This window comes from Staurois parvus, unplaced genomic scaffold (genome assembly GCF_062004578.1).
Source record: "Staurois parvus isolate SC_StPar_1 unplaced genomic scaffold, SC_StPar_1.0 ptg000327l, whole genome shotgun sequence".
NCBI lineage: Eukaryota > Metazoa > Chordata > Amphibia > Anura > Ranidae > Staurois > Staurois parvus.
The window spans coordinates 523,388-536,724 of NW_028318123.1; the positions used below are offsets into that span (position 1 = coordinate 523,388).

Here is a 13,337-nt window from a genome sequence, read left to right on the forward strand (position 1 = left end):
ACTTAAAATATATATATAAAAAAAATGTACAAAACTTTCTTAAAGAAACGTCCATATATTAAGTCCCAATGAATTTCCAGTGTTTCAAATCATAAGGTTTCTTCTTAATCATACAAGTGAATATTACCAATTAGTGCTCTTCCACTGTGTAATACTGTGATTTCCCCCCATTGGGTGTGCTCTCATCTGGATAAATCTGATCTTACTATAAGAGCATGATCAGTAAGCTCTTTTTGTCCCACAGGGACCAGATACAATACTTCTTTATATTTTTCTCTGTCTCAAAAAAGAGACATTTGGGGTCTGTGTAGACCCTAAAATCTGCCCAAAGCCCCCCCTTACCCCAGCAGGGCTGTAAATAAATAAATAAATAAAAAAAATAATATAAATAGAAATGTGAGGCTGTGTTTACCTACACTGGGATGCACAGGTTTTCAGTGCACCCTATATGCAAGTAGTCCCAATGATGTCAATTGGGACACAGAGGCTTCACAGACAAAGCTACTGCTCCCAATTTGACATCCATGTGGGTGTGGATGCGTGTCTCCAAACCCATTCTGTCTATGTTTGGGACCGTGCACCCGCACCTGCACCCTCACATATGTCAGGTTGGCAGCAGTGTCTACGTCCCTGCATCCACTGCATCCAAACTGACATCAATGGGACTGCCTCCATGGAATGCACAGAATCCCTGTGAGTTATGTTGTGCTTGTGTGTGCTAATAATGTAATTTTAGTAAAAATATTGTTTTGATAAACATTTGTACAGCTATTGCGGGCAGAAAAAAAAAATCAGCAGCACCTTTTTTTTGTTGTTGTTTTATAGGTCACGGTCTTTCAGAAAATGTATGGTTTGGGAGGTCCTAAAAGCTCTGAAAGTTATATTAAAAATTCAAATCTTCATATTTTTGGAGTAAGTTGCTTATTTTTGCAAACTTTCAATTTTCACCATTTTGCAAAAAGGCACACTTTAAAATTTACAAATATTAGTTATTTAACTTTTATTTTAGGATGAATTTATCAGGAATAAGTGTACATTTTCTTGTGTTTGTGTGAGTTAATAAGGATTTTTGTGTATTTTTAGCAAAAACATTGTTTTTATAAACAATTGCTCAAATATCAAGTGATGTAAAAAATCAGTAGCACCTTCTTTTTAAGTTTTTTTATTGGATTTTCAAACAGACAAGTGTACAATACACCATATATAGTAAGTAAAGAAAAACAAGAAAGAGGAAAAGAGACATAGAATAGTATTAGAAAATTCTACATTTAACAGTATACACATGATGTACATCAACAGTAAATACAGAGAAGATAAACGAGAAATAGTTTGAAGTTAGACATCTCCAAAGTGTAGTTAGCAGATCTTACTGTTGAATTATATATAATAATAGTGCAAAAAATTGCAATCAACAGCGGCTACTTATGTTTGTTATATCATATTATCCATGGTTGCCATGCATTACAAACACGTACATATGATCGTAATTATGGTGCGCGTGTATCACATCTTCGGCAATTGAAGGTGATATGGGCAGTTTCCAGTGTCTCATTATTACTAATCTAGCAGCTAGAAGAAAATGTATTACCACAGTTCTGAATGTATATGGAAAATTTTCAATGCCTAGGTTCAAGATAGCCAAACTATGAGACTGTGTGGGAATGGAAGTTATTCTAGAGATAGTATGAAAAATAGAGGTCCAAAATGTAGCTAATTAATTACAGGCCCAGAGAGTAAGGTAGAGTGTACGTATGTGGCCACATTCTATCCAACATAAGTTGGAAAAGTTAGGTTGGAACTTGGAGATTCTATATTGGGTTAGGTACCAATGAAGAATCATTTTATGCATTATTTCCCATAAGTTAGCATTTTTGGTAGCTGCATTTGTATACGTGAGTGCTGTAGCACCTTCTTTTTATTCTAATTGTCTTATGATTTCTGAAAATATATAGTTTGTGGGATATTTAACAAATCTGAAAGCTGTAAGTGAAAAAAAAATTGCAAAAATGGCCTGGCCACCTGAGTTTAAAATTGGACTGCAGTGCCTGGCAGCAAAAGGATTAAAGTTAAACTCCAGGAAAACAGTTAATTACACTGTTTAAAGCTCAAGCTGCTTATATTTTAACTTTCTTGGTTTATCCCTTCTTCCTTAATGATAAATACATTTTTAAGGAAACCCTTACAGTTTTCATTACATACTTAATTTTTAGATCCAATGACATCCTCAGTGGGTCTCTGTGCTTCTTTGGGCAATGCATGCAGATCGTGATTAGTGAGAGAGGCCATATATTGAAAAAAACTGAAATCCAGTGAATGAAAGGAGCAGGCCAGGGAAAGTTAGAATGGAAGGGAAAGGGTTAGACAATGTTGGATGTCCTCCAGCCAGGAAATGAGCCTCCTACAGTGTGCAGTGAGGTCATAGTAAGCAATTTTAGTGCTAGAGAGGGGCTGGTACAATAATATATCTTATTATTATTTATTTTTTATTACAGGTACTTATATAGTGCCGTCAATTTACGCAGCGCTTTAACACATATATATTGTACATTCACATCAGCCTGAAGGTATATGGAAGTTATATGGATTTCATCCTAAGGATGAAAGGAAAGTGTTAGATGATGCTGGATGTCCTTCAGCCAGGAAATTATTATTATTATTATTATACAGGATTTATATAGCGCCAACAGTTTGCTCAGCGTTTTACAATATAACGGGAGACAATACAGCAACAATACAGTTCAATACAAGAGGGAAAGGAGGGCCCTGCTCCTTGGAGCTTACAATCTAGGAAATGGGGCAGTATGTATCTGACTTGTGGCAGCTTCTGACGTCTGATGTGCAGTGAGTTCAGAAAAAGCAATTTGAGGGACAAAGAGCAGCTGGTACAGTAATATACCTTCAGCCTGAAGATAAGGCTGAAGAACTGCTTTGAATACAACAGAGGAGCCACCAAATTTTACTTTCCGAAGGATTTGTCATTTGTCCAGCCACATCTTAGATTTACATATCCCTGCCAGACAGAACAACCAGGTTGGTGACCTCACTTTGCTTCACTGCAGTAAGTACTACAGCTTGACCACTTCCCTGTCCTTAACCTATAAGTGGACAATGAAGGAGAAGTAGCGCACTGATGAGTCATACTGCTTCTGTCTCTTCCTTTCAGCATGTTCATTGGAAACACATGTATCACACCATAGCTCCCAGTGCTGCCCTCTGGTTTCCAGTCTGAGATATGCAATGCAAGGATTACACGAGACTAATGCCAAGTCAATTTCAGGTACTTAGAACAACTGCAAAAAAAAATACATTTCAAGGGGGTAATTTACTAAAAGCAAATAGACAGCTCACTTTGAAAATGCAGTTGCTCCAGAGCTTAGTAAATAAGGTAAAGCTTCACTTTGCAAAGAACACCCATCCAAAGTCCGGAAAATAAAAAAAAAAACAGCATTGCTTGCATACATTTGGACTTTAGATTGCACAACCCTTGAGGGTTATGGACTGATATGAATGTACAATATATATGTAAAGTGCTGCATAAATTGACTGCACTATATAAGTACCTGAAATAATAATAATAAAAATAATGAGGGAAGGTCAGCCGAGCTTCTCTTCATTTACTAAGCTTTGGAGCAACTGCACTTGCAAAATGCACAGTCTGTTTGCCTTTAATAAATCAATCCCATAATGTTTTAATGAGTAAATAACTGTATTAGCTGATTTAATTCAATATCTGCCTGGAGATGAGCTTTAAATAAAATAGAGTTATTGATTGATCTGACCATTGGAACAGGCAACATTTTAGCAGCTGAAAGAAATATTCATCAGAATAAAAACAATCCCATTTATGCATCTAAAGTGGTGTTTTTTTTTTAACAGTCACTTTTATTCACAATGTACTTGCTGAAAATCTATTGTCTTCAGCAAGCCTTTCAGTTCCAACCCAAAGACCCCTGCTGCCTCCAAGCTAAGGCAGAACATTTTGACATTTAACAGTAAATAATAGGCTAGAAATTAGGAAATCTATGGAATACGTTTGGTACATTAATTATGATTGACTGAGTTCATAAAATTATTCACATCTATTCCTCCCACAACGTCATTTACATTCGATCATCACTACAACAGTAGTTGATGTACACTATATATTCTTTCCATACAAACTGTATACGCACAGCAAGAATCTAAAATCACTAATGGCTATCACAAAGCCACTACACCTAAATAACAAAAGCAAAATTGTAAAAATGGACATGCTGTATGTACAAATAAACAAAAAGAAATCCAAATGAATAAAATTGGAGCTTATGAACAAGGAATAAATCGATCACATAGAATGATAGATCCTCTTATTTTTAACAAGAGAGAATCATATTACATGTGCCTTGGAAATAATAATGCTTTTTTTGTGTTCTCTATATTAACTGTGCACGTTTTTACTATATTTTGGCTAATAATAGTAATCACCCTGTTCTGCTCATTATAAGAAATTTCTCCAAAGCCCAGGTTTGGCACATAATTAAAATATTAACCATTGATCTTTTAACAAGGTCATTCTTCATACTGATTCATTTTGAAGAATGAATTGTTGCACCCTCCCCCCTACTTCGTACACAGTGCAGAGTCTGTTAGAGGCTTCTGTGTTTTGATCAGTTCATTGCACTTTTGCAGCAGAAGCGCCAAGACTTCTGAATTTTCCAACCAGGAATTCACACAGTTACTAGTGAAAGGAGAACATGTTCATCTGAATGGGGTAAGGCACAATTAATGGGAAATTACATTTAAAATCAATATTCTGCTTGCCTCATTCATTACATCTCATTTTCAAGAATCTGGACTGTTTGTAAGAGTGAAATGAGATGTTTTATTGCCTTTTCTTTTAATCACTCTTTTGTGTTGAGCTTCATTCATGTAGGTACAACAGTGCACAACTACTTTTGCTTGTTTTCAAGTGTTTAGGTGCATTATGTTCATTTCAATGGGCTGCTCCACATGCAAAAAATCACACAAAAAAAGTGCAAGCACCTTTTTTTTAATAGTGTTGCTCTAAAATGCATGATACTTTTATACCACGTGTTATGTGCACATTTTCACATGAACATTTCACACACTTACAAAAGGGATGTATTTTTTTTGCATTGCATGTAAACATGTCTAATTTTGTGTGCATGCCCTCATTGTACAAATGTGAACCTAGCCAATTGTGAAAGGAAACATAATAAAAACGTATTTTTATTAATATTATTATTGTTTGTGAGTTTTGTGTGCAGTGCAGAAATGTTAGAATACATGTTAGTTTTTATTGCTGGCCATGGTTTGTTGGGGAGATTTTTCCCCCCTCATTGACAATGTTGCCATAGGAACAAGTGTATAGAGAAGTAAATACCCAAAGAAGTGTTGGTGATGGTTTGGGAGTCACTCACACAGACACAATGCTGAAGATTGGTGCACTTTATTATGAACTGTAGTTACATGAAGTACCGTATTTTTCGCTCCATAAAACGCTCCTGACCATAAGACGCACCTAGGTTTTAGAGGCGAAAAACAAGAAAAAAAAATATTCTGAACCAATGGACTGCAGACACAGTACAGGGGATGACCAGAGACTGCAGACACAGTACAGGGGATGACCAGAGACTGTGGACACAATACAGGAGTTGACCAGAGACTGCGGACACAGTACAGGAGATGACCAGAGACTGCGGACATAGTACAGGGGATGACCAAAGACTGCGGACACAGTACAGGGAATGACCAGAGACTACGGACACAGTACAGGGGATGACCAAAGACTGCGGACACAGTACAGGGAATGACCAGAGACTGCGGACACAGTGCAGGAGATGACCAGAGACTGAGGACACAGTGCAGGAGATGACCAGAGACTGCGGACACAGTGCAGGAGACAACCAGAGACTGCGGACACAGTGCAGGAGACGACCAGAGACTGCGGACACAGTACAGGAGACGACCAGAGACTGCAGACAGTGCAGGGAATGACCAGAGGCTGCAGACAGTACAGGGAATGACCAGAGACTGCAGACAGTGCAGGGGATCACCAGAGACTGCAGACAGTGCAGGGGATGACCAGAGACTGCAGACAGTACAGGGAATGACCAGAGACTGCAGACAGTGCAGGGAATGACCAGAGACTGCAGACAGTGCACTGAATTTGACAGGTACCCGCTCCCACTTTCGCGGAGTTGTCCTTCCCTCTTCTTCCCGGGCCGGCTTCTGTGACAGCCGGGTGCCCACTGCGCATGCACAAGAAGCGCTGCACTTTGTGAATGGCCCAGCACCTTCTGGGACCTGTCATGTGTCCCAGAAGACACCGGATCATTCACAAAGCGCAGCACATGCGCAGTGGGCACCCGGCTGTCACAGAAGCCAGCGCGGGAAGACTGTGCAGCGCTGGAATGAGGTAAGGCCCTGCAGGAGAGAACAGCTGAGCGGCCGGCCCAGTATTCTGACATGGTGGCGGCAGAAATACCGGACCGGCCGCTTTATGTTCGCTCCATAAGACGCACTGACATTTTCCCCCCTTTTTTTGGGGGAAAAAGTGCGTCTTATGGAGCAAAAAATACGGTATATATTGGTCGAAGGCTGCTTTTTTTTTATAAGCTTTAAGTATATAAGTTATAATTTATTTTCATTCACATAGGTGGGATATTAAAGTGCTACTAAACCCGGAACCCTGCATTCACTCTATCTGGTCTCCCACAGTACACAGAACATGGCAATGCAATTATTTAAGTAAATATAAACTGATAAATACCTTTTCTCATCAGCAGTTAGAGGAGTTGTGTGACTTCTCTTAGTGTCCAGTAGAGCACATGTTAAAGCTTGTAGGAGGAGTTTGCATTTTGCTCTAGGAGGATGCACAACCCCTGGCCCTGTCTGGACAGTGCTGATTGGCCCTGTGCCAAAAAAAAAAAAACTCTCTAGCAATACACACCAAAACAGCATGTGCACCTTGCCCCCAAGGCTCTGTTCAATCAGGAGATAGACAGGGAACAGTGGAAGAACAGGGAAGGGAATCAGAGAAGACAGGATCAGACATCCTTTTTACATAATGTGGAGGATTAACCCCTTAGGTTCCACAGCATACTTTACTGCATATACAGACTTTACTGCATATACAGTCTTTACTATTGTGGGTTTAGGAACACTTTAACAGATACATACTTACAGTAGTTGGAGAATATGAATATTTTTTTTTTTTTTGCTGATTGCACTATATGAAGCATTGCATTGATCAAGGGTTACAAATAGTTGTGCTGCACTTTATTGAGTATTTGTATGTGTTGGGTGTTGGAATAAATAACAGTGTTCAACAGCAATACTAAAGCAATATATGGTTGTTCTATATTAGTAGTTAGTAGCTTCGGTATGTATGGGGACATATCTTTAATAAGGAAATAGATTCCTAGATTGTAAGATTCCTAGATTGTAAGCTCGAAAGAGTAGGGCCCTCTTACCCCTTGTGTACTGTTTGATGTTACTGTTCTGTTTCATGTATTGTCCCCCCCTCTATTGTTCAGCGCTGAGCAAACCCTTTGGCGCTATATAAACTCGATAAATAAATAAAGAAATAACTATAAAAATATTTTTAGTAGATTGATTAATTTAATTTTGCCACATCCCTACTGGAGACAGTGGTTTATGAATGAAACCATGACCAATGGGGCCACAGACAGAGGTAAAACTGGACATAAGTTCTTGTCCTTCCTCAACAATATGGCTACAGACTGATGTGAATGTACAATATATATGTAAAAGCGCTGCGAAAATTGATGGTGCTATATAAGTATCTGAAATAAATTTTAAAAATTAAATAAATACAGTTACTCTTTAAAGTGTATCTTATCCTTAATTGTAAAGAAAATGGAAGTACTTTCCTTTGTCCCTCAACATATATGTAGCTTTATTTAAAAAAGTAGGAGAAGGTTCAGTAAATACCTTGTGATCCTGCATGTCCCCTTATGAAATATCCCCTTCATGTTTGGCCCTGATCGATGCAGATCCCTGGGACATACAATATGCCAAGCCAGCAAACAGCTGTAGTCCCAGAGATTGCTTGTCATGTCACAGGCTAAAGCTGGGCCTGCATGGATTGAAACTCAGCTGGTTCAGCAGGAACTAGCCAAATTTAGATCTATGTGTAGCCCACCCTTTTGGACAGAAGCTGATTGTTAGAATTGTCAGATGGAATGGTCCACCTTGCTTGCAAGGATGCAAGAAATTGTATTTGTTCAACACTGGTTGAACACAAAAATTAACAAAAAAAAACCTCAGGGTTTGTAGTCAGCTTCTGCCCTGCTTTGCTTAATTGACAGTGGTCAGTTTTTGTCAAAAGTGCAGCTGTCCATTCAAGAGAGCACTTTTTGCTTCCATAACACGGAACTCATGGAAGAAGGCAATCACAAACAAAAGATAGAAAAAAGGTGATTTTTTATAGCTTTGCTGACCACTATTATACTTTTTAAAACAAAAAGGGCTTACATCTTTTTCAACAACAAAATAAACCACCCAATCCTATACTTTCAAAGCCATCACTATATGAAGTAACATGGTGCTGCATGTGTGATGAGCTGTTTGAGGGCTTGAAAGTTTTGTTGAGAGCTGACATGAACATACAAACTAAACCCATCAATTTAATGTTTCCCAAAACAGTTACAGTTACAACCATGAATGATAACTGTCACAAGTGCTTGTGCTTTCAACCAATCTAAGGGCTGGCATTATTACTGATCACATGTGCAACATCATTGAAAGTGCAGATCAAACAGAAGCTAAGATGGCAAGTTCCTTGGCTGTAAAGGAGAGAAGGGTTCAGTTCTGCTTTAAATATAACTGTTTTAAGAAACAGGTAAATCGCTATGGGTCTACCTTTTTTTAGAATGTAAAGGCGTAATATTCTAACAGCAGCTAGGTCATTATAAGATGATGCACAAATGTCCAACTGAAACTGATTTACTAATGTCTCGTTTACACCATTGAAAATCTCTACCTCTCATCTGAAAAGTTACCCACAGTAAATCTCTTTTTAAACATTTCCCATCCAGCATACATATATATGCAGTACATCCTGGATAAGTGGTTATAGGAAGAACATGGCTGCAGCCTGGTATCAAAATTTTCAGCCAGCGATCAGTTTCAGGTAAAAGTGATCTGAGTGGCTCTACAATGGCCTGATTACATTTACAGGGCTTGGAAGGGGTCCCCCCACTGCCCACCCACCTTTCCAAGGCTTTCCTGGTCCCCTGGGGTGCCCAGGACCACTGGAAGTGGACAGATCAGCTGCCAAAAGAGGAAAGGGAGGAACATCCATTCCTCCATCTCCTCTGTAATGAACAAAGCCAGAAGTGATGAGGATTTAGTCACTTACAATGTTATTCTCCAGGATCTCTGCTTTCAGAAGATATAATGTTTGGGAGTCCTAAGCAGCAGACTCCAAGAGTTCAGGAGCTAATATTGCTAATATACTAAAATAGTAAAATTTGTAGTGCTGACTATCTGGTTTCCTGTTGCCGCATGATGTGAACCTGGCAGGTACACCGACAGGTGTGTATAAGACTTTAGGAGGGAATGCTGTAAACCTGTGGCAAACCAGAAAATACATAAATAAATGTAACTATTAATGCAGAGACTAACATTAACAGTTATACCTGATTTACATTTGTTATGCGACTTGACAAATCAAAGTCTCAAGACAATTTGCACCCTTTTTGCGTCTATGGAACCACTCAAATCAGGGCTACTCTGAGTCGCACGGACTTTGAAAAAGGTTCCTGCAGTGTTTTCAGCAATTTCATGTGTGGCTTGCATTGACATCTGTGCATGACATCACACAGATGCCGGCAATCCGCACATGATGTCACACTGATCGAAGGTGAAATTGCGCTGAAGTAGCAAGATTTCAAAGCCGTGTTTGGTGTGAACCAGGGCTTAGGGGCAACTGGAAAGCCAGTTACTTTAGGCACTGCTCAATGCCATGCTAACGATAAAGTAGATGAGTGTAATTAAAGGCTATCAATTTGATAGAACTTTTATTTATATAACTGTATGTGTACATACTGTAGATACCTAATGCCAGTAGATGCCTGCTTTTCCAACACGTTTTATCAACAAGTGCTATAAAAAAAAAGTTAATATCATGCAAAACTTGACAAAGTAAGCCCGTTCTAAATACTTCATTGCTAGATTTTATTTATATATATACAGTTTATATATATATATATATATATATATATATACACAATATATGGCAGAGAGAGTGAAAATTAGGTTAAAAGATAAGAGGTTACAGTATATGTGCTAAGTTACCAGATTTAATGTGTTTTAAAGGTACAGCTTCTACCTATAATTAATGCAGAATTAATATTTTGAAGTTAGGCAAGCATACTTACATCCATTTGAAGAATGGTGTTTTTTTGAAGCACTGAATTTCATTTGCAAAACTCTATTATCTGCAGCCATAATACTGAGAAAGAGAAACAGACAGACAGACAAAACACGCCACCATAGCAACGCTGGGTGTTGATCCATTGCACTGAACACTAGGTATGGATTAAGAGGTCATGGTTAAATAAAGTCTGAGTCTATCTATAGAACACAATCATCATTCCTCCTACTCACAGACTTATTTAGGCCTCATGCACACTGCTTATACAAGCATTTGGTGTTTTTTTCCCCAGCATGTAGAAGAAACGTTAATAACGTAAGCTCTGGAAGATTTTATCCCCTTCATGACCATGAAATTTTTTGCTATTCAGCACTGAACTATTTGTATTGGCAATTGTGTGGTCATGCAACACTGTACACAAATTAAATTTATATAATCTTTTACACAAACAGAGCTTTCTTTTGGTGGTATTTGATCACCACTGAGTTTTTAATTTTTTATTATATAAATGAAAAAATACACAAATTATGAAAAAACCCCACCTTTTTTCTATTTTCTGTTATAATACATATCCGGTAAAAAAACTCAAATGTCTTCATAAATTTAGGCTAAAGTGTATTCTGCTACATGTCTTTGGTAAACAAAATCCCAAATGTGTCTATCTTAATTGATTTGTGGGAAATCTATAGCGTCTACAAACCATGGTATATATATTTGAAAATTGATCGGCTCTGATGTTCTGATGTACTTATTTGTTGAGGCCCTTAAAATGCCAGGACAGTGCATATACCACCCAAGTGATCCCTTTTTGCGAAAGTATACAGTCTGAGGTATTTAATAAGAGGCATGGTGAGTTTTTGAAGTTGTATTTTTTTGTCACAATTAAATAAAAACAAATTAAATACTTTTTTTTCACTTTTTTTTTACATACTGTCACCAGTGCAGTACAGCGTCATCATCATATGACTGGTGTGGTGGTGCTTAGGGATGCTGACTTTTTTATTAAAATTTTTTAATATGTTGTTTTATTTTTTAACTTTTTATTTTTTGTTACTATTTGTTACATACTTTATATGCTTACAAACTCACCATAGTAATATTGTACTACTTCGGGGGGGGGGTGAGAAGGGATTTTTGTTTACACTTTGATTGCTGTTACAATGAAGATCAGTATACTAGCAATGTTCTGAACTGTCATGAATGAAAGAGTTTCATTCATGAAAGCGTGATTACTAGTGATTTGTGATTGGATACAGCTAATCACATGGTACAGGGTGCAATGACTGGCCCAGGTCCACGTGATAGCTGTGGGCCAATCACAGATCACAAGTATAGGAAGCAGAGCTGTTATGAATGAGATTCATTAATAACAGCTTTGTTGACATTGTGATCATGTGATCGCTATGTGACTACAGTCAGAACTCAGCCTGCTCTCCTCCAATGTTCAGACTTGTCCTGACATGCCCCCTTTGCACAGCCAGTCACTGGGAAGATAAGTGTGCAGCTGTTTTCCCTCCCCCAGCTCTTGTGTTTATGTGATCACTTATAAAAATGTGTTTGTGTTTTTTTTAGACCTATATTTTTAGATCTATACACAAATGTTTTGCCTTTTATCTCTATTTTAAACTGAATGGGTTGTTTTACAAAGTTAGGGTTTACAATCACTTTAATCAGACTCCTAATTTCGGAGTAAGGTGTATTGAAAATATTGCTATGATAAAAATGTTTGCAAGTGCACTTTAAAAAAAAATATGGTTTGGGGGTCTTTACAAACTCTTAAAGCTATAAGTGAAAAATTAAAAAAAAAAGCAAAAAAAAAAGCAAAAATGTTCTGATGAAAGGGTTAAAGCAGCAAACTTTCTCTGGTGGCACTCAATAGAGCAAGAACATTTCCACATAGAGCATTTTCTAACTCTTGTTAGAGCTATCAGGGAGTACAGGGAGCACAGCTGGTCAAAGTCTGAGGAGGAGATGTCAACTTTTGTTTGTTTGATCGATTCCTTTTTGTTAATGATCAGTCCTGGGTTTATTGCACACTCTGAGAAATACTGTCTAAACAGCACAGAGTAGATGAAAATAATAAAGGGAATACAGCTAACCAATGGAATCTATCAAGTAACCACAAAATCTGCACAAGCTATGTAAATTCAAGGTAACGTAAAGCTAGCTGGCAAAGGATTTTTTAGATTGGGGTTGTTTAATCTAACACCCTGCTATGTAATATTTCAAGGTGTGATTTCAAGTACCTTTCATTTATGTATGTGGATGATGAATGAATGGACCAGATATTAGTTCCCTTTTAAGCATTATCTTAAATCCCTTCTCAAACAGAATTTATCTGCTCTAGGCATTCATTATTCATATCCTTTCTATTATATATAATATAACTTGCAAACATGACTTGATTAAAATTGCCTAGAAGAAATCATGTCTCTTGGAGATTACTGTTTTTAAATTTTGTGATCATATTGTTTACAGCAGTCAAATGTGTACACAAAGCAGAAGTACCAGTTGGCCATTATTTTACATTAAGCTTCCATAAATTAGAAATCAGGGAAACAAATTTTTAAAGTGGTCCAACACAAATAGAGAGGGAAATGTTTTAAACATTCATTCAAGAGGTGTTTCTATTTGTTTTTTTTATATTTCCCACATAGCTGACTGGATGCTTAAAAATAACCATATGTTCACTGGGTAAGAGAGAAAAATATTCTTTAAAGCAAAGTTCCAGTTGAAAAAAAAAATAAAAGCCAGAAGCTACAAAAACAGTAGCTGCTGACTTTTAAAATATGGACACTGGTTTCACCGGCTGTCTTCTCTCCCCTGCGCTAGCATCTTCAGTGCGATTACTTGCTTGTGACAGCTTGCGGCTTCACAGCTGGGTGACCACTGTGCATATGCGAGTAGCGATGCACTTTGTGAATGGTCCCAAGGT

General features: G+C 37.7%; 1 protein-coding gene across 3 annotated transcripts in view; it reads left to right on the top strand.

The window, feature by feature from the left end:
* Window positions 1-13,337, top strand: part of NLGN4X (neuroligin 4 X-linked) — a 419,494-nt gene that overhangs the window by 45,482 nt on the left and 360,675 nt on the right. Inside the window, exon 1 of one of the 3 annotated variants that reach the window (XM_089683878.1) lies at window positions 4,733-4,750. The exons of the other annotated variants lie outside the window; for them this stretch is intronic. The gene's annotated coding sequence lies outside the window, so the exon portion shown is untranslated. Of the gene's footprint in view, window positions 1-4,732; window positions 4,751-13,337 lie in introns of those variants that run through there. 3 annotated transcript variants of the gene reach the window in all.